Source organism: Pan paniscus, chromosome 22, assembly GCF_029289425.2.
Source record: "Pan paniscus chromosome 22, NHGRI_mPanPan1-v2.0_pri, whole genome shotgun sequence".
NCBI lineage: Eukaryota > Metazoa > Chordata > Mammalia > Primates > Hominidae > Pan > Pan paniscus.
The window spans coordinates 30762756-30783919 of NC_073271.2; the positions used below are offsets into that span (position 1 = coordinate 30762756).

General features: G+C 43.7%; 1 long non-coding RNA gene across 1 annotated transcript in view; it reads right to left on the reverse strand.

Annotated features, from left to right (window-relative positions):
• Positions 1-1026: 1026 nt before the first annotated feature.
• The window catches only part of LOC117977313 (uncharacterized), a 29652-nt gene continuing 9514 nt past the window's right edge, over positions 1027-21164 (reverse strand). Inside the window, exons 2-4 of the long non-coding RNA XR_004668425.3 lie at positions 18391-18571; positions 17599-17710; positions 1027-1819 (exon numbers count right to left, since the gene is read on the reverse strand). This is a non-coding gene — a long non-coding RNA (uncharacterized LOC117977313). The remainder of the gene's footprint in view (positions 1820-17598; positions 17711-18390; positions 18572-21164) is intronic.

A 21164-nucleotide genomic window follows, 5' to 3' on the forward strand; every position in this document is an offset into this window, starting at 1 on the left:
AACTCAAATAACCCTGAATAGAAGAAAGAGGAGACTCTCGTTATGATGCACCAATGATTGGTAAAGGTGACTTCCCACAGTGCTGTTTTGTTACAGGGCAATTTGTCAGGGTTGTTGAGGCCACCATGTTACTCCCAGCACTACAGTGAGATATATATGTGTATATATATATATATGTACTTACTGGAAGATCTGCAATAGTGTAAGATGTACTATTGCCTCTTTGAGCTTTTGGACAGATGTGTGGCTTTAAGAACTGTTGCGCACCCTGCGCCAGACAGCCAACTCATCGGAGACCCCGAGGAAACAGTCAGTCAATTGGTAAAGGTGACCATACATATCCTTATTCCCATGGGAATTAAGGTGCTTGGTTTATCAGAGTAGATTGTCACTAAAAAAGTCCAAACTCTCTGATCCTCTTTTTTTTTTCACCCTCACCACCCCCATGTTGATTTCAGACTTCTAGTCTCTGGAACTGCAAGATAATAAATTTCTGTTTTTTAAAAAAATTGTGGCAAAATATATACAATATTTATCATTTTAACCATTTGTAAGCATCCAATCCAGTGGCATTAAATACATTCCCAGTGTTGTGTAACCATCATCACTATCTGTACCTAAAATATTTTCCCCCAATGTTAACTCTGTACTCATTAAACAACAGCTCTGCCTCTCTACCCCGCCAACCCCTGCCCCTAGTAACCTCTATTCTACTTTCTATCTCTATGAATTTGACTATTCTAGGTCCCTCATATAAGTGCAGTTACATGACATTTGTCTTTCTGTGCCTGGCTTATTTCACTTAGCACAATATTTTCAAAGCTCATCCATGCTGCAGCATGTATCAGAATTTCATTCCTCTTGATGGCTAAACAATATTCCATCGCATGTGCATACTACATTTTGTTATCCATTTAACTGTTAATGGACACTGGGGTTGTTTTTACCTTTTGGCTATCGTGAATAATGTTGTCACAGACGTTGGTGTGAAAATACTGGTTCGAGTTTCACTTTCAGTTCTTTTGGATGTATACTCAGAAGTAGAGTTGCTGAGTCATAGGATAATTCTATGTTTAATTTTTTGACGAACCACCAAACTTTTCTACAGCAGTTGCACTGTTTAATATTCTATTTTATTTTTCTTTTCTTACGCAAAAAAGGGAATATGTTGGGCTCATGTAACAGAAAAGTTTGGGGTGGAACCAATATAGCTTGCTTCAGGAGTCTCTTAATCTCTCTGATCTCTCTCCATCTCGTCCCTGCCCCCTCCCACTGCATGCCTTTCTCAGGCTCCACGTGGTGACGAGATGGTTGCAGCAGCTCACACAACCTGTTCTATTCAAGTTCATGTCCATTGACTCTGTGAGATCATTGGAGAAACTTTAGGGTTCTGGCTTACTAGAAGGGTGACTAGATTCTGGATGGCGAAGAGGACAGTTGTCCCCTACACCTTTCCCACTCCTTTAAATTTCCCCCACCTCAGGACAGCTTCAGCCTCTCCAGCCCAGCTCCATGTCCATAAACCTTCTGGTGTTCAGGAACTCAACTTCTCCATCACTTTTGATTCTTCCTTCTTGCTTGAACTGCACATCCAATCAGTTCCAGTGCCCTGCCAATTCTTGCTTTGAAAATAGTTTTTCCTCTGAGCCACTTCCATGGAAAGCATTCATGATTCAGGTCCGCGTAAAGTGGTTACTGCAAGTGCCTCAGATGCTGGCAGTGATAATGCATCCTGGGAGGTCTACACTGGTAAAATCGTCACCTAACAGGGGGACGGGCTGTCTGCAGAAGTCTCTAAGATGGGTTGGTTCCTTTGAGGCTGGAAATTAAAAAAAATAAAATTAAAAAAAAAAGTTTTCCTGTATTAGGCTGACTTGTCCCAGAGGCAGCAACAGGCACAGCCCAGACCCAGGAAAGGTCCTAATAATGTTATCTAATGTGCTCTGAAGACTCTCCCAGCACTCCCTCAACATAGAAAAAAAAATTTCCTTTGTTTTATGGAATGAGTTTGTAGGTTCCTCTTCTCTGTAACTAGTGACTTCAAGTATTCTGTTTTCTCTAAGAAGTACAACAAAGGTCATAAGAAGCCTGAGTAGGCCCAAACTACAGCTGCCTGGGCACCAGAGTAAAGGTTGTAGGATAAGCCCGTGCCCAGGCAAAACTAGATAACGGACATCTGGGTTGCTTGGCAACAGTCATGTGCAATCCTGTCTTTGTCCTGCCTCAGTATCCCTGCTTTCACACCTCTGTAAGCTTACTTCAAGCTAGCCCACCCCCTTTTGTAAAGTGTGTATAAAAGTCAGGTGCTGTCTTTGTTCTGGGCCCAGTCTTTTGGACGTTGAGTCAGCTGGGCCTGAGTACACTCAATAAAAACTCTCCTGTTTCAACCTGAGGTCTCTCTCGTCCTCCTGAATCCTGCACCACCTTCTCCAGATTAATGTAAGCTTGGTCTTAGGAAGTCGCAGTGGACCTACTGAACTTGGGAGAAACCTGTGGCTTAGGCAATATTTACAACAGCTGAAGAAAGATCAAGGGAACAGCATGGAGTCTAGAATTTTTTTAAAAAGGGAGAAGGTCAGAAAGTGTTGGACACAGCATCTCAGCACCCAGGGCCATTGAGGCTGGCACTGTGTTTTCTGACTTCTCTCATAATCGATGATAAATGCCTCTTTGTACCCCTAGTCCATGTTTTCCAAGAAACCTACTGATTATGAATTGACTTCCCAGATACCTGGATGGCAGAAAAGCAGTGCCTTGGGTGGTAGCCTAGAGTGCCCCGGGATCTGTTACAAAAGTCCATTGCTCAGATCATTAGTAGAGAGGAAAAGGCACCTTGAAGGGCTTGAGAGCAGGTGCAGGGCTCACAGTAAAGCATGGTCCCCACCCACAAGGCAAGGCTTCAGGATGTGAACCCAGACTCATCAGTCACCCACCTGCTGCCTAGTCATGTGTGATGCCTTTGGGGCAGGCTTCCTTCCCTTAATGTGCAGATTCAAGTCCCCACCTGCCTTTGGTCATGTTGTGATTCCTCACAATGTCCAAAGGTCTCAAATCTTTGGCTTGAATGGGCTCACTTCAAAGACCTACAGAGCTGAGCTTGGTATTAAAGCCACAGAATCAAAAGTTTTTGTATCTCAGTTGCAAGACCTGTGAGGCAGAGGTGGTCACTAGAGCCACAGCACGCTAGTGGAACACCAGCCCTGGGACTTTCTCTGTTCTCGCTCACTCCCTCACTTCTCACTTTCTTTAGCCGTGGCTGGCTGACAGTGCGTGCAACTTCCAGTCCCTAGGGAACCAAGAAGGAGTGCTCAAACCTACAGCCTCCTGGGTTGGTTCCCAGCTAGGAGAGAGCACCAGCGGCGAGTCCTGCCTGGCTCTGGGTGCTGGGTGCCACCATCACATGTGCCATGGGTGATAGGTGTGGTTGGCTGTGAATGGAAATGCACGTGGTGGAATGATCCCAGGACTCAGCCCTATAGCAGAGACCAGTCTGCACACTTCCTGGCCATGGTGTGGCTGAATGATAGGGAGACAACCACAGTGACCACAGGAATGACTATTACGCCTGGCAATTTATTCAGATATCAGTGAGAGCATTGGACGTCTCTCTAGATGCACGTTAGAGGGTTCAGGCCTATTTTAGTTTATTTTTGAGACTGGGTCCAGTTATGTTGCCCAGGCTGGTCTTGAACTTTGGGGCTCAAGAGATCCTCAGCCTCCTGAGCTGGGATTACATGTGTGCACCACCGCATCTGGCTGGGTTTTTTGTCACAAAAATTGTAGCAAAAGAATTGTACCTATGTTCATTTATTTTACCTTCCAAGTCCTTTTTCCATTACCATTTATGATCCTATAAAATGCCCCCTAGTGAACAAGCCTGGCTGCTAATTTATACCCTTTCCTCTGAAGAGCCCCTCTACGGTAGAAGAGTATTAATGACACTTGCAGGGAAGCATGATGTTGCCATGATATGAATAGCTGGATGTTGCCTTTGGGGGTCAGAACCTAGAGATGATGCTCAGAGTAGACTGCCACTGAGGGACTCAGGGATCCAGGAACAGCCTAGGAAAGAAGAAGACAACCCGAAACTCTAGAATTCTGCTCAGAGACACCATCTCTGCTGTTTTTCTCTGGACTCATTGGAGACCAGAGCTAGAGGTCTCTCATCTCCCTCTTTCCTGGCCTGCGTGTCCCAACACAACGTGTGCTTGTGTGTGTACCCCATCTCAACCTTTTTTACTCTTCTCTCGCTCTTCCTTTTTTCACTTGAAACTGTCCCCTGGAAACGATTCCATAGTGATATAGGGAACAATTACTCACTCATCTCCATTGCGCGCAAATATCCTAATTTACTCAACCAGTTTCTAACTTAACCAGTTCCTTATTGATGGACATTTGGTTTGTTTCCTGCCTTTTGCTAATAAAAACAGCACTTCAGTGAGTAGCTTGTGCACGTATCTCCTTTGCATTTTTTGCCAGTGTACTTTTGAGAAAGGTTCCTAGGAGTGGGATTGCTGGGTCAAACAGCAAATGCTTATACAATTTTGCTGGATAACGTCAAACTCCCCTGTATAGTATAATACCACCCAATTCACAGTTTTCATTATATGTTTCTTTCTCTTATGCTGTTAAACCAGAAACTTTATGTTTAACTTATTGGCACAAGATTCCATTAAGAGAAAAATTATATGGACAGACTAAGATTTTAGTTCCCATTACAGGTTTTATTCAATGTATCTGTGAAATGAAGTTTTCATGAGTTCATGAAAACAAGCCAATTTAGCTACTAAGTTACCTCTTACAAAGGGGCCCTAATGCCATAATTTCAGTGTTCACAGCTGGCTATTTCAGCATCATTAAAACTATTGCACTTTGAAATGATTTCAGTGAAAAAATTCGTGCTGTCCCCAGGGGGAAGAATCCTGGTACTGAAGTGTCCTCTGATGGCATTGCATGTTCCTCAAATCCTAGAGAAATGGAAAACTCCCTCCTGGACAGGGCATTGGATTTCCTCCAGCACGAAGTCCGCTTTTTGCTGATGAATCCCACTTTGCTCCCAAATCTAGGACTCAGGGTTCTGTTTGCCTTACATCACCTCCAAAGGAAGCCCGCTGGCACCAAGGGCCAGCCCCTGGAAACTTGGGAAGCGTTTGATTCCACTTATCTGAGCACAGAAGCAGCATGCCAGCCTGCCTGATACAGTCAGGTGCGTCATGAATTCCAAGGCTGACCCACCAGATCAGGGAGCTTGGGTCCCATGATCTAGGGCTTTTGCCAGCAAGTCAAGGCCTTAAATTCCTGGAGGCTGATCACCTGCCAAAAACCACTTCACAGATGAACGTGTCCTGAAAGGGGGGCTTATATACCTTGGATATATGATCCGCCCTCCTGACAAGCCACAGCAGCACTTAAAAAGGCTTGTGAAGGGATGATGCCAGTGGAAGAAAACAGGAACTTTGACCTCCCAGAGCCTATGGATACCAAGAAGGGATCAGATGACTGATTTTTTCAAAAGCTTCCTGGTGGAATAAATGCATTTCACAGGTAAGCCCTGGAACAAAACAAGGCTCACTGAAACCAGTCCATTGTTGGCTTCAGTAAAGTCTAAAGGGAAGGTTGGGCCTTTTTAAAAAAATAGGGTCTACATCAGTTGTGTAAATTTTACAAGAAGCATGTGAAACATGTATGAAGTACAGTGTAGGAGGTATATGAATCAGCCAGAATGGAGTTTTAATAAAGATGCTGCAGATTCATTAAGAAGAGAAGTCATTAGAAAAACCCTGAGTTGGCCGGGCGTGGTGGCTCATGCCCGTAATCCCAGCACCTTGGGAGGCCGAGGGGGGCGGATCATGAGGTCAAGAGATCGAGACCATCCTGGCCAACATGGTGAAACTCCGTCTCTACTAAAAATACAAAAATTAGTTGGGTGTGGTGGTGCACACCTGCAATCCCAGCTACCCGGGAGGCTGAGGCAAGAGAATCATTTGAACCCAGAAGGCAGAGGTTGCAGTGAGCCAAGATGGCGCCACTGCACTTCATCCTGATGACGGAGAGAGACTCTGTCTCAAAAAAAGAAAAAGAAAAAAAAACCCCAGAGTTTACAAATAAAGGCCAGAAGGGATTAACGTTTGGAAATCTGAATTGCTAATCTCTTTAAAAAAACATTTTTTCTTTCTTTATTATTATTATTATTTTAAGACAGAATCTCTCACTCTGTCGCCCAGGCTGGAGTTCAGTGGTGTGATCTCGACTCACTGCAAACTCCACCTCCTGGGTTCAAGTGATTCTGCCTTAGTCTCCTGAGTAGCTGGGATTATAGGCGAGTGCCACCATGCCTCGCTAATTTTTGTATTTTTAGTAGAGACAAGGTTTCACCATTTTGGCCAGGCTGGTCTTGAACTCCTGACCTCAGGTGATCCACCTGTCTTGGCCTCCCAAAGTGCAGGGATTACAGGCGTGAGCCACTTCGCCCGGCTAAAAATAATATTATTTTTGAATTGGTAATCAGTGCACAGGAATCAAAAGTCAAAAACACTCTACAAAAGTATTCACAGAGTTGAATCATTCCCACCCTCACACTTTCCCCTACATAACCATTTAGATCAATTTCTTGTTTACTCTTTCAGTGTTTCTTTAAGTAAATATAAGCAGTTCTGTTTTGTTATTTTCCCAGCATTGAGCCGCCAGCCAACTCTGGCCAGTGGTGCCCTGTAGCCTTTCTGGGAATGTGGGAAAGGAAAGAAGAGAAAGCCTTGAGCAACACTGGCTGGTCGCATGGTACCAGTAGTACTCCCCCACATGCTGTGACAACCAAAAATGTCTCCAGACATTGGCACATTGCCCCTGGTTGAGAATTGCTGGTGGAAAAAAATCACAGCCCCGCAGTTGGTCAGGCCCTTTTCAGACAACACCCCCGACTCCATTACTCTTTGATGTTGAGCCCAGCACAATTTCCAGGTCCTGGACTCCCAAGGTTGGAGCCTCCACTTTTCAGGAAGCGGTTGCATTCGATTTCAGGAAGCGGTTGCATTAGATTTGTGGAGAGTGGGGGCCAAGGCATCATCCAGGCCACCTTCATCCCCTGGGACTGCTACTGCATCCTCCTAACTCATCTCCTGCGTGTTCTACATGCACAGCGGTCCATACCACCCCACAGTGGACAGCCCCTTGGGGTGCCTTAATGCTCTTCGGATAAAGCCCAGACTTTCTGATGGGGCTTGTGGGGCCCTTCAAAGTGCAGTCCTTGGCTGGGTGTGTAGCTCATGCCTATAATCCCAATACTTTGGGAGGCTGAGGTGGGAGGATCATTTGAGGCCAGGAGTTCGAGACCAGCGTGGGCAACACAGTGAGACCCCATTTCTACAAATAATAGAAAATAAAAAATTAGCCAAGAGTGGTGGCTTGTGCCTCTGGTCCCAGCTACTCGGGAGGCTAAGGCAGGAAGATTGCTTGAACCCAGGAGTGCAAGACTTTAGTGAGCCATGATTGCACCACTGTACCTCCAACCTGGGCAAGAGGGTGAGACCCTGTCTCTAAAAATGAAAGAAATTTAAAAGGTAAGAACCAAGGGAAGTCCTTGCCTGCCTCTCCAGGCCTCTCAGTTGCCTGCTGTCCCTGTTCACACTTGGCTCCATCCTCACTGAGACAACTTTTTTCCCTGGCATACTCCTTGCTCTGGGTTTTTCCCATGCCCTTTCCTTGCCTGGAATGCCATCTCCCACCTTTTTCCTGGCCAGCAAAACCTCTATTCATCCTTCAGGTGTACCTCAGAGCTGACCAACCCTCCCCACATCTACCTGGCCTGGCCCCGGGTCCCAGTTGGGCATTCCTCCTAAATACTTCTAGATATGCAGAACATTTACTTCCTCATGTTGTCATTGTTTGTCTAATTGTCTGAAGCCCCCCAGGAATGTGGCTGCACAAGGACATAGACTAGATGGCCTTGTGACCCCTGTGTCCCTGGCCCCAGCACAGTGGCTGGCAACCAGCAGGTCCCAGTGCATGACTGCTAAATGCATGCACACATGGCACAATGCTTGCAACCAGGCACATGCTTCCCCAGCCTTAGGAAGGGTTACGTTCATGGGGTTAGGTTCACAGACGCTGGAGCCAGGCTGTCTGGGTACACTCTGCACTGTGGGGCTCTACCACTTCCCGACGGTGTGCCCTTGGGCAAATTGCTTACCTTCTCTATCCCACATCTTTACATCGTTAGCATTTACGTCAAGGATTATATTAATCATATGAGCTAATGTATGTTATGTGTTTATAGTAGTGCCTGGCATATCGTCAGCACCATAAAAGAGTTTGCTATTCTAGCTTCAAAACTCTTCATAGAACTTACACTCGGTAACAGGATAAGAGTTTTGATTTCAGGAGGAATGGCAGGTGATCGGATGATGAAGGGAGGGAGACTGGGCAGATTGGGAGTTCCTCATGTGTAAGAGGAAACCAAGAGCCTGCAATTCTCAAGTATAACATTACGCCCTCAGAGAAGTGGGTGGGAAGATTCCAGAGACTTGCTCATTTTACAAACATTTATGGTAGATTGATTTGGGGTCCAAGAAAGGAGAATGAAACTCTCTTTTTTTCCATCCTCCCCTTTCGGCCCTCTCTTCCCAGGACTCACATGAATGAACGTCTCTGGACACCTAATCACCATTTATCAATCTCACTTCTATGAGAAAAACACATTTCAAGTACCTACCCTCCAGCTTGTCAACAAATTCATTAAAAAAGAAGGGAACATCAGTTATATAAAGCCATCGTGTTTTTGCCTTACTATCAAGCTTTTGGATGAAATGGAAAACTTAAATCTGCCCGGGAGGCATTTCTAACTCTCCACATTTAGCCACGGAAAAGTTAGAATAATACCTGAATTCTCCATTTACATTTTCAGCTTGCATTCACAGATCTGGAGTCATAGAGAAATTACTGGTGTGGTGTCAAGTCTAAGTTTTAATGCCTTGAGGGGAAGCAACTTCACAATTCTGAACAAGGTTATCATGAGTGGAGGAGAAACATTCTCCTGGTTCTTGAGCCGGAGTTCATGAGCTCACACTTTGGCAGATCTCATCACTGATCATTTGAGCTCACACAGCTCCAAATACAATGGAAACCACTGGGTTATTTGTCAGCTGTTGAGTTCATTTGGTTGTTTAAACAATGCAATCATGCCAGTGGAGTGGGGGCAGGCAGACAGCAAACACTGGCTCCGTGCAAACTTGTGTTCCATGCCCCGAACAAGGCAAGGGCAATGTTGGCCTGATGTAAGGGTTCTGCTGGGCACCTGCTGTCTCAGACACCTGGGTTGAACTCCTAGCTCTGCTGCTTTCCAGAGTTATTTGATGCTGCAGAACATCAGTCTGCTTATCTGTAAAATGGGCATAGTGATTTTAATTACCTCACAGAGGCCTTAAAGGGAGGAGTGATATAAGCCACAGGAAGAGCTCAGCATATTAAATAATCATGACCCACTAGCTATGACTGCTACTGTCTCTGGGGGTTCAAGAGCAGACAGTAGAATCATACCAGGGGAGAGACCTGACTAGTATGAGCCCCTTGTTGGACTTTTGGACTTTGAAACAGGGTGAGGAATGAAGCAGAGAGAGGGATGATAAATTGCTTTGCACAATAAATGAAGAGGGATTTGGGGGTTGCAAGAGGGCAAGCTGAGAGAGGATTCGGGATGACATGGGCAGGGACCAGCCCCCAACCCGCTGCCCATCACTGGCCCCAAACCTTGAGTGAGCATCTCCCATAGCAAGGAGCTGTGGATCCTAGTTTTCCAGGATAGCCTCATGGTTTGCACCTGTGTCCCCAGAGTAATCACTTTCACTTTCAGAAGTGTTTGGGTTTGGCTATAAACTATGTCCTAACTATGTCCAACTGCCTTCTGGGAGGTGGTATGTTAGAAAAACCACAGAAAAGAGGCTGCATTCACCTGGGCTAAGACAAAGAGGAGCAAAGAGAGTAGCAGGTGGAGGTAGGGTTGAGATGGGGCAGATGCAGGTGGTTAGAGCAGAGGGAGCCAGGTGAGACCGAGAGAGAGCTAGAAGATGAGGAATATTCAGGTAACTAGCATATGGATTACATTTAGAGTATTTTAAGGTACAATTCACATATATTGAAACACAAGAATTGTATAAGCCCCCAAAGTCCCCTGTCCCTCTTTGTTGGCAATCCTTGTTCCCCGCTTTCTACCCTTGGCCAACCAATGATGGTTTAGACTTGGAAATAGTGTCTTATAAGTGGAATCATATGGTATGCAGCCTTTTGAGTCTGGCTTTTTCTACTTTTCATAAATGCGCTTGTAGTTGATCTGTCTTGTTGCAAGTATCTGTAGCTTATTCTTTTTTAATACTGAAACATCTGTTTATCCATTCCCCAGTTCTAAGACTTTCAGGTTGTTTTCATTAATTGTCTTATTTTGGCAAATCAGTTCACCTGTGTAACCTGCAGTCCTCTCAAGAGAAATGTAGGTTTCACATAATGTACCGCAGAGAAACAAATTCTAGTTTAAGGGTTCTTAACTTCATCTGATTTATGAGCCCTTTCCTAGTCTGGGAAACACTTCTTTGAATAATGTTTTCAATGCAAAAATCAAAATGTATAGGATCTCAAAGGAAGCCAATTATATGGATATGTAGTTATCAAATATTAAGAAATATGTGATACAGACACATAAGGTGTTTCTTTATGATTACAATAAATAAGATCAAGAGGCGGGTCTAATAACTACAGAAATTTCCAAGTAGTGATGAGTGTAAATAATATTTTGAGATGACTCACATCTGTAATAAGTTATAAAAAAATCTGTGATTCTTCTTGGGGACAAAGTCACAAGTACAATTATTATTATTACCATTTGTTTCCTATATTCATAAAGAAAGGAAATGCTAAATTTCAGTTTGAGGTTGGTAAATATAAAAATACGATTTTTCCTTATGAACTTCTTGAATTCTGTTTATGTATCTTTTGGGGACTTTGATCATGCCACCTTAGAATTAGACGATCCAGCTCATTTTGTTGCTACAACTTTAGAGGGAAGCGGGGGGACTCGTTTTTGCTGACTCCCATTCTGCAGACATAGAGGTCTTTTCTCTGCAGACTCGCGTCTGTGGATTAGTGCATAACCCACCTATTTCAAGCAGCTACATAGTCTCTACTTGTTACTGTGACTCCAGAAACTTCTCAGTTTACAACAGTCTAACAATTATGCCTTCAAATCTGATGCAAGAGAACTTGAACAAAGCCCCCAAAGTCCTCTGATAGGTGAAACGTCCAATCTTATCTCTACTGAGGAGAGCTGCCACCTGAATTTATAGCAGTGTACACTCACTTAAAGCAAAAGTGAAAAAAATACAAAGAAGAGTTTAGCTAGGCATAGAAAAAATGCAATGGATATTTTGTGAGTTCTGAGTTTCTCTTGAAATGTGAGCCAATTTGATTCTGGGAAAATTCAACTTCCTTGTTTGAAGACAGCTTATAAAATGGCTTTTGAGTTTTATGTATACCAAATGCTTCTGCACTCACCCAACAGGATTTTTTCAGGTGTAATTAATATACATGCACCAGAGAGTTACAGACTAGCAATGCCCTAAAACCACTTACAAGGATAAATAAATATGTCCAAAACAATCAAATCTTCACAAAATATGGTTATTTTGAAGTATATCTCATCTCCCATTTTCTCACTCCACAAAAAAATCTAGGACCTTCCTCACTTCCTATCATGTGCCCAACTTACTTTTAGACGTACCAAGTTGCATATGGTCAGAATGTACCTAAATTACAGTCACTTACCAGAGCTCTCACATGGGGTAACTTCAAATAATTGTCAAAGATTCTCTACAAGAAAAATAGATTTCCCACTTGGTCTTAGATGCCTTAAAATTTTTAATGAGTGCAAAGCTTTTATTTCTCAAAGAGAGATAGGATTTAAAGTATCTCTTTTATTTCTCAAAGGGATAGGATTTTTGGGGTGGTTGCTCACTGACCTAGGTTCACTTGAAGGTATAGATGTTTGGTCCGTAGAGCAGTATTCCCAAACCTGAAAGAACAGGAGGCATTACTACAGAACCTACAGAACAGACAACAGGGTCCTGCATCTGAGCAACTGGATAAATCATTTCTGAAAATAAGGCCTAGGAATCTTTCATTCAGACACACTTTCCTATCAATTCTGATGCACAGCTGTTTGGGCATCACTGCCTTTGAGCACTAAAAATCTAATGAAAAATATTTTACCTTTGTGTGTTCACAGTGTATGAACTTTGTTCACACAGATTCTTACTTGGTCCCAAATAAACTTGTAAGGTATGTAGGGAAGAGATCACTTTCCAATAGTACAGGCTGGGAAACCAAGAACTAGAGGTGTTATGGGACTCATCCAAAGACATCCAGAGACTGAAAACAAAGAAAAGAGGGAGAAAAAGTGCTGGTCTGCCCTTGACTTACCTTTTTTTGTGTATGTGTGAGGCAGATCTTTCTCTGCCTTCCAGGCTGGAATGCAGTGGTACAATCTTGGCTCACTGCACTTGAATCCTGGGTTCAAGTGATCCTTCCACCTCAGCCTCCTGAGTAGCTGAGACTACAGGTGCCTGTCACCAAGTCCAGCTAATTTTTGTAAATTTTATAGAGATGAGGTTTTGCCATGTTAACCAGGCTGGCCTCGACCTCCTGGGCTCCAACAATCCTCCCACCTTGGCCTCCCAAACTGCTGGGATTACAGGCGTGAGTCACCACTGGCTCCTAGGTTTATCTTAAAATTTTGTATAAAGGCAATCCCACATGTTAATAAGAGATTGTTACTAAATGCCACAAGTGTCATCTGTGAAATTCAAGGACTTAAATAAAAAGTGGAGTTGTTAAAAAGCTGTTTTCTATTTACAAATATAGTCAAGAACCTTCCAAAGAGGTGTTATGCTGGATGGTAAGCAAGTATTTCTTCCTGATTTTTCCTTTGGTGAAAGGAGCTGCCATCTATGACTCAGCAGAGGAAGGGCTGGTTGGCCCTCTTCTGAGGCTATCTTGGGCTCACTGAGAGACAGGCTCACAAATGGGGTAGCCCTAGGGTACTGGGTCAGGATAGAATAGGAGTGTTTTTGTTCTGAGGGTTAAAGAGAAGCTAGCCCACATCAAGGAGTGGCAATGGGGTGTGGTGCTGCTGGACTGTGCCCTAATGTCAGGCTCTTGGGGCCAGCTTGGGCCCCAGGAAGGGCTGGGTGTGTAAACCCATGGAAGGATTCCATGAGAACTGTGATGTGGGGGACACCTGGAGGGAACTGGAGTCAAAGAAAGAGTCATCTCCCCTCTAAGTTTTAGCCTCTGTGGGACTGAAAGCAGGTCTCTCTGTTGAGGGGAGAAGTGTCCCCTGTTTTGAGTATCAGCATTGGGTGGAGGTGGGAAACCAGAGTAGGTTCTCCCTGAGGAAACTCCTGGGGTTCGGGCAAATCAAAAGAAGGGAGACCCAAGAGGAAGATATGCAAATGAGTCCTTGGAAAGGAAAAGGAGGTGGTTGCATTTAATTCTTGACTTTATAGATAGTTCACAAGCTAAGTTTCTAGCTCACCTCCACCTGGGTGTGAATTACAGAAGAACTTGCCAGTAAATACGTATTTGATGGCTGGTTAAGAAATTGCATTGGCTGTGCAAACAATCCTAAAACATCTGGTCAGTTTAGACAGAAAATCAAGTCAACTCAGTCAAAATATTATTCATTCATATAACAGATGATTATTGAGAGCTTCCTATTCGCCCAGCACTGACTCAGGTGCTGAGGAAACAGCAGTGAACAAAAGCCAGGTTCCCTGCCATACTGGAGCTTCCTGTCTTGTGAGGGAGACAGTCAACAAATAGAACCCTGAGCAGGATGAAAAGATGGAGAGCGAGGGGAGTGCTTCACATAGTACATCAGGGAGGGCAGCCTTGAGGAGGTGACCTTAGCAAGGGAGCTAGGTGAAGTCATAACGTGAGTTCTGCGGAGACAGGGGTAGAGCACTCCAGGCAGGAGCTCGTTCAGATTGAGTGCAGCACACTGATGGGGAAAAATGGGGCAGGAGACAGAGGTCAGAGAGGGGAGGGGAGATGATGCCCAGTTATGGAGACTTTCAGAGCCCTGGGAGATTTTCAGATTTGGTTCTAAGTGTAAATTGAAGCCATTGGAGGATTTCAGCAGAGCAGGGACATTATCCGTTATCCATCCTATTATTACAACAGCTCAGGTTGCTGGGTTGAGAACAGGCCCTAGAGATAAGCATGGAGCAGGGAGAAGAGCTAAGATGCTATTGCAGTGATCCAGGCCACAGATGAAGGTGGTCCAGGCCAGAGATGAAAGTGGACCAGGCCAGAGCTGAAGCTTGGACCACCATTGACAAAGGTGAATCCACCTCATTCCTTCAGCTGGTTGTAGACAATAAAGTCCCATGAGGGGTCAGGTGCAGCGACTCATACCTGTAATCCCAGCACTTTGGGAGTCTGAGGTGGGCAGATCACTTGAGGTCAGGAGTTTGAGACCAGCCTGGCCAACATGAGGAAACTCCGTCTCTACTAAAAATACAAAAATTAGCCAGGTGTGGTGGTTTGCACCTGTAATCCCAGCTACTCGGGAGGCTGAGCAGGAGAATTGCTTGAACCTAGGAGGTGGAGGTTGCAGTGAGCCGAATCGCGCCACTGCACTTTGAAGCCTATTCAAAAGAACAAAATTTAGCCCCAGTGTTTGGGAGACTGGCAGGGGCAGGAGTGAGCCTGCTGGATGGTGCTGTGGCACAGAGAGGCAGGTGGCTTCCCAAAATATGGTTCTACATGGAAATGGAGCACAAAGTCTTACGTCATGACTGCGAGGCATTATTACTAAGATTGTTATTTTACTCAAGGCCCGAAAGTGACCAAGCTGCCCTAGTCGGAAACATTTTAGAAAATGTTGTATTAAAGAGTCAGTTTTTCACAATTCATTTGTAACCTAATCCAGTTCAACTTCTGTCCTTTCACTCTGTGGCAACCCCTGTCCCCACTCCAGGACAACAACTACCTCCCAGGGTTGTGAAGAGTGTTAAATCACTTAAAATAAGATCTGATGTGTAAAGAGCCCTCTTTATAGAGGTAAAATGCAAGACATTTTATTTACAGGAGGGAGCTAGATGGAACGATCTTCAAAGTCTTTCAAGATTTAATACTCTAAGAGAATGTGAAATATTTACTGAGGACTTGCTGTATGGATGGCATGTGCTTGTCTGGCAGACCACATCTGGTTGGCAGGTGAAGGGTGAAAGTTCAAATGCTATCTCTGGGGACAAGGGATCTGGGAACAATCCTAGCACTTGGATGCACAGCTGCTCCCTCTGGTTCGCTTTCTCCCGTCTTTGCATCTATTAATTGCCTTTTCTTCTGTTGGACTCCATTAACAAGGATTCAGCTTCCTGCCATTCCCCTAGAAACCAACTTTAAAGGAAGAAAAAAAAAACTTTAATCTTGTTTTTGGCAATCACGCTTGAAACAGAGAAATGAAAAATAATTAAAATCCTAATTTAAACTGCAGTAAAGGGAATATGAAGAGAAGAAATGTGCTATGTAAATTTCTTTCTTTCTTTTCTTTTCTTTTTTTTTTTTTGAGGTGGAGTTTCACTTTGTTGTCCAGGCTGGAGTGCAATGGCGTGATCTCGGCTCACTGCAAACTTCACCTCCCAGGTTCAAGTGATTCTCCTGCTTCAGCCTTCCAAGTAGCTGGGATTACAGGCATGCACCACTATGCCTGGCTAATGTTTGTATTTTTAGTAAAGACAGGGTTTCACCATGTCGGCCAGGCTGGTCTCGAACTCCTGACCTCAAGAGATCCACCCACCTCGGCCTCCCAAAGTGCTGGGATTACAGGTGTAAGCCACCACACCCAGTGTAAATTTCTAAATTTCTAATTGATATATGATGTCTTTTTTTTGCAAGATTGATAATTATATAATACATAGTTATATATAGCTTATTTAAATTAAGTTATTCTACTTGAAGTATTCACATTTTGGGGTTTTGTCCCAATAATATGATGCCAATTCATTAATATAATAAAACCAAATATCTATGTTGTTTTTCCCGAACATGCATAATCATCAATTTGCTTTTGAAATTTTCCTTCATTGTTATCGACTACGTGCCAGGCATATCAGGCTTTTTCTTTTCTTCCCTCCCTCTTTCCCTCCCTCCTTTTCTTCCTCACTTCCTTTTTTCTTTCTTTCAATCAATAAGTCATTTTTTGTTCATTTGAAATTAGAAAATATACCTTATTGATAACTAAAACTTAAGACTTCAAGTATTATTTTTGCTTTCAATTTAAGCATTTTGTTTTTATGAAGACAACTGTTTAAGCCCCTCTATTTTGCTGTTTCTAATGTATTCTGGATTAAGAAACCAGATAACAGGTTAGAATGAATTTAGAATAAAGTTATAGCCTCCAAATGAGAGTCCAGGTTGTTCATCTTTGAAGAAAACATTTACACTTTTATTTAAGAGGCAAACTCTATTACATAGTTTTTGCTTTGGGAGATCTTTTTTGCTTACTCTTTGATTTTGGGCTTTATTCCACTCTGATTAGTGACTTCTAAATATGTGAGATGTTAGGTCATAGGATACAGAATTCAAGTGATAAAAGAACCCCACGACCATCTGATCCAAGGTCTGCATCCAGAGTGGTACCCCATCAAGTGAAAGGGATTATCCAAAAGCACAGAACTCGTGGAGTCAAACACATATGTCTCCAAGGGGAATATGCAGCAAAGCCAAGTCTCTCACTACTGGCAGACCACCCTTCTTAGCCCTTATCTCTTTCTGGTCCACCTGGATTGAACTCAACCAAATTAAAAAGAAAAACTCAAATGTTAGTAAGATACTCTACAATAAAATCATAAGCTAAATGATTTCATTTTATGTGTGCTGTATAAATACATTTTCAAACACTCAATTCCAAGTTTTTAAGAAATATAGTTCAAATTATGAGTAGTAAAAATAATTTTACAAAGTGTGGTCTTGACATATTTTGGCTTATAGGGTGTAGTTAGGGAACTTCAAAATAAATCTGCAATTTAAACTATTGATGAAGCATGGCATGAGACACCAGCATGAAACTACCAGAAACTCAACAGTTAGTCAACTTTTTCCATTCTGCAGAGTTACACAACAGGGTAGGAACCTTGGATTGTTTATGATTATTTCTCCAACACCAGTGAGTCTGTGTCACAAGAAAGGTCCTCAGAAAAAGTTCATGAAATGATAAATGGATGTATGGGTGGATGGATGGATGGATGGATGGATGGATGGATGGGTGAATGTGTGGATGGGTGATGGATGGATGATGGATGAATGGTTGGGTGGATGGGTGGATGGATGGGTGGATAATGGATGGATAGCTCTTCTCAGTTCTGTGAATAGTATAGAAATAGTCTTTCTAGATCATAATTTTATGACTGTATCATATAGAGATGCCGACTTAATTTTGAGATACGCTACACGTTTTTTTCATGGATCTGTAGTCACAGGTAGAATGGTAAAAGCAAAAGATTGTAAAGTATCACAATGGCCAGCTTGCACATCTCATGGCCATTCACAACTTACCTATCTCCTGGCAGATGAGGGATGTTTTCTGGATATATGGGAACAAGACACACTCTGGTGACATCCTTTCTCTTTAGCCTTATTTATCTGTTTTTTTTCCCCCTAGTGTTTCCTGTAAGACATTGAAGTTTAGGAAATTGAATTATCTAAACTGTTACATGCCAGTAGGTGCTCAAGGCAGTGGATGTTGGCTTTTTTACAAAAGTCAATCAAAGGATAACTATTTCATATCAATGTCATGTATTATAGAAGGATGAGGTCAATTTCAGTATCTGGCAGTGAAAAACAATAGGATCAGCCATCACCTGCAGGCAAATTAATAATTTTACTTGGCAATTGTGCATAAATTTCATGGCTGGCAAAACACTTTCACATCTTATATGTTTCAATGCTCGGAAGAACTCAATGCAGTAGTCTTATAACCAACAAGTAGCTTGCCCAAAATAACACAGCTGGTAAGCAGCGTAACTGGGATTTAAACCCAGATTTCTAGATGCAAATCACATAATCTCTCCATCATCCCAAGGGGTATCTCATCAGGATTCATTGGTAATCGTAGGGAGATGTTGTAGGGATGATGGGTCCTCTCCACATGAACTATATTCCCTTATCTACAGCTTCAAAGTTCCTGGTAGAGTCAATGCATTGGATTAAGGCTTTTTCCATGGAATACACTATAATAAGGGGGCTGGAGCGAGGCTGACCTTCCTCTAACACAACGATTAACAATTTTGGCTGGTTGATTCTTTGTTGAGGGGCTGTCTGTGCATTGTAGGATGTTTTACAACTTACCTGGCCTCTACCTACCAGACGCCAGTAGCATCCTCCAATCATGGAAACTAAAACATGTGCCCAGACATTGCCAGATGATCCATGGAGGGCAAAATCACCCCTTGTTGAAAGCCACTTCTCAAACCCATGACCACAGATCTGTTTCATCAGGTCAACATCCTTCGCCATAAATTTCAGGGATCTGGAGGAGTGGAGGGTGGAGACTATAAGCTTGAGGTTTAAAATAGTAAATGAGACCTCAAGTTTTAAAAACTTGTAGAGAGCAAATACAGAGGATTGAACAGTTTAGAAAAACACCACAATGCTAAGCAAATATCTTACAGATAGAGGTGAACAGTATAAAATGGAATTCCTGTCTTAAATTTTAGTATTGTTTCTATCTCCAGTAGTATCATTACTGTTGCTCCTGGCATCAGAAGTGAAGGTAATATGAGAATCAGAGGTTCAAACTGCAGTCTCCAGGAGTCCAGAAGCCAGCCTGATTCAAGGGTTACATACCCTTCCACACTTACCTTGGGGCTGACTAGGGAGCCATATTCTATCTGAGGCCTAGGATACTCCTATGTCTTTCCCTTTCATATTATAGCATACTTTTCTAGAAGGGCTTTTGGCAAGTGGTCAGCAATAAAATCATGGAGGAATCTCATCTTTCTCTTCTTCCTCCTCTTCCTTTATTTTTTCAATAGTTGGACATGTTTGTTCAAAATCTAGTTTGTTTTGAGAACAGTGCAAGATCACATGGAACATAAAAAAGAAAACAAAAAATTCTTACTAACTAGATGAGTTCATGGTAAAGTGATTATATACTTCATTGTTCAAACTAGAGCATTTTTGAGAGTGACAGGGGGTGCTCTTACAATCACGCTTTTGAGACAACAGGCATGATTTCTGGGACTGTCACTGGCTAAGTTGGACAAAGTGTTCCCCCTAGTTCTCCATGACTCTTCCAGCTCTTATTACACACTCCTGTCAAGATGTGACGGCTCTGTTCTCTGGGACAATACTAATAATGGGGTCATAATGTTAGCAATAACAAATGCTGTGCTAAGTTTGATACATATGTTATATCCAATTTAAAACTCACAGAAGAGGAGCTTTAGGATGGCTCATGAGAGGCATCTGGTACTCACTCCCTCCACAAACTAGGACCAAAATAGCAAGTAGATAATCATATTTTAAATAGATCACGTAACAGAGAATGCTGGAATTCAACAGAGAAGTGACAGGAAACATCTAAGGCAAGGAGGAAGAGAGAAGTAAGGCAGAGAGCTCAGTTTTGATTGGCTGGGATCCTGGAGAGGCTCCCCAATGCAGGGAAAGTGTAAGTGAGTGACCCCCAGCAGCCTACATTTCCACTGCAAATCCCTGCAATCCTACCCATGGGAAAGCTCCTCAATCCATGCCGGCTCTGAGATTAGCATGAGCAGCTAACTAAAGACCATGCACTGTCACAACATTGCTCCAGAGAGGGAGCTCACATTGGGTACTACACACCCCCTGAGTCCTAAACAGCTACAGAAAGGTGCTATTTTGAGAGTCTAGACTCCACCAGAGTGCATCCTGCCCTGGGTCCCAACAGCCCCTGCATCTCCACATCCCTGGAGCCCCAATAACATCCACTCCTCATAGCCAGGTGCCACTGCTGGCTGCTGCCACTAGAGCCTAAGAACGGGCCATTGGCAGTGATCCTGCCACCCCCAGAAGCAGGGCTGCTATGCGTTTACAAGTGCCCTGCAAAAAGGCTATGCAGCTTCACCTAGGGCTGAAGAGCATGCTCCCCAGCCACCTGTTTAAAGATGCTGCCACTGAAAGCAACCCTGCCCTCCACAGCAGCAGGGCTGCAGTGCAGCTGCTGCCACCTTAACCTGAGTACTTCTCCAGGGGCCTGGAAATCACCTAATCTCTGCCTAACACAGCCAGTGCTTATACTCAGCCCAGCTCCATCCTCCCTCCCCAGTGTCTGAGCATGCTGCCTGGGGGACCTGGAGAGCGCCCTGCCCCTGGAGATTGCCCTGCCCCATCATTGGCACCTGAGCACTCCTCCTGGGGTTCTAAGGATGGGCTGACCCAACCTGCTGCCACCACTACAGGTGGCACTCACTCACACATGCCACCTGCAAGCCTGGGGACTGGCTTGCCCAGCCTGTCCCAGCCACTACCAACACCAGCACGGACCATGTGAGAGCCAGATGATTGTCCCACCACTGCTACTGCCACCGCCCACACCATGCCCACTGCTCAAGAACCTGAGGATCTGTCCACCTACCTGGCCTACCACTGCCACTTCTGCCACCCAAACAAGCCTCCTAGAGGCTCAAGAATTGGTTCACCTGGACCTGCTAACACCAGTGCTAGTGTATCCTGCCCTGAGGCTCAAGGACAAGCATGCTCAGTCCACTGCTGTCATCAACGCACTGGTACCCAAGGACTGGCTCATTTGATGTTCCTGTCCCCAGCAAAACACTTCACCACAGGCTTTACTAACACCACAGTCTAAGCCACTGAGGAAATCAAAGACGGCACGGATTCTGTTTACAACTGAAGAAATCATATGGAGAGTATACTACTGCATACACCAAGAATCAAAGCCAAAGTGCTGTGTGCTACTCAACCAATACCACAGATATATCTTTAGCAAAAAAATCCTCTCCTATTATAACAAGTTCAAAAAATTGAAAGAAGCAACCATTACACCAGATGTGCAGATATCAATGTAAGGACATAAGAAACATGAAAAAACAAGAAAATATGGTAACTTTAGAGGAAGACATTAA